The sequence below is a fragment of the Morone saxatilis genome, unplaced genomic scaffold (genome assembly GCF_004916995.1).
Source record: "Morone saxatilis isolate NCDOM2014 unplaced genomic scaffold, NCSU_SB_2.0 Contig6, whole genome shotgun sequence".
In the NCBI taxonomy this organism is placed as follows: Eukaryota; Metazoa; Chordata; class Actinopteri; family Moronidae; genus Morone; species Morone saxatilis.
The window spans coordinates 5894663-5895830 of NW_023340206.1; the positions used below are offsets into that span (position 1 = coordinate 5894663).

General features: G+C 33.6%; 1 protein-coding gene across 1 annotated transcript in view; it reads left to right on the plus strand.

Moving 5' to 3' along the window:
• Window positions 1-1168, plus strand: part of mgat5 (alpha-1,6-mannosylglycoprotein 6-beta-N-acetylglucosaminyltransferase) — an 81952-nt gene that overhangs the window by 31220 nt on the left and 49564 nt on the right. The window lies entirely within an intron of this gene.

A 1168-nucleotide genomic window follows, 5' to 3' on the forward strand; every position in this document is an offset into this window, starting at 1 on the left:
TCTTCAGCTGGTGGACAGATGGACTAAAGTTCTCCTGGAGGTCTCGATACACTCCGTTGGGATGAGGTTTGGATGCTGTGCCGTACTGTGGGATGAGTTCATGAAGATCAGAACATTGAGAACCAACGTATGCACAAATCCAGATAATTCAGAGAGTTCACAGCTTGTGCAGTGTCCTTACCCAGAGACAGATCAATAATCAATCAACTCATCGGCTTTATTTCTACAAAAACAGGAAGTCATTCCTGCGTTCATTTCCATTGTTTTCACCTGTTGTATCTTTATTGATCGACATCAAGTTGTCAATATGTTTGATTTATTCTGTATCAGAATGTGAACTTATTGATTTATCTCTGTGATTAATAATAGTAATAATAATAATAGCATTTGTGAAGTGGCCCTCACTCTTCTCAGCTTGCTTCAGAAGATTGTTACTGGACTTCAGTCAGTGACCAAGATTCAGCTTTCTTTCCTTTCTTTTATTCTGAAAGTTGCCGAGGCCAACAGCAGGTGAAAAACCTTAAAAACAAACAAATAGTCTTTAAGAAAATGTAGAAACCATAATGAATCTCCACAATCCAAACTCATACTTCATTTTTACCTACTAAAATAAATAGTAAACCAACATTTAAAGTACCCAAATAAATCAAATCCGTTTTAAAGCACTGTTCAATGGTGATTTTAACTTACATAAATCACATTCATCAAATGACTTTAGGCTTGAATACTTTTTAAATTCACCACATTTCTTAACTTTTTAACCTACATGGTATTAAATAACCTGAATGAACTAAATGAAAGTTCTTTTATTCTTTCTTCCTTCATTGAAACAAGCTTCAGTCCTGCAGTCTTAAGTCCAGTCTCTCCAACCACTGCTTCCTCTCTCTCTGAGAGTGAACGCCTTCACACTCCTCATCACCAAATCATCTCCACCTGGTGAACGCAGTCTGCTGCCATCAGGCTGAGAGACACACACACACCTGGTGTACTCAGACAGCTCAACTCAACACCAATAATAATAATAATATTATCAATAATCATTATTTTAATAATAATAATAATAATATAATATAATAATAATAACACCAATAATAATATATTAATATTATTAATTAATCATTATTTTAATAATAATAACACCAAGAATAATATATTAATATATTATTAT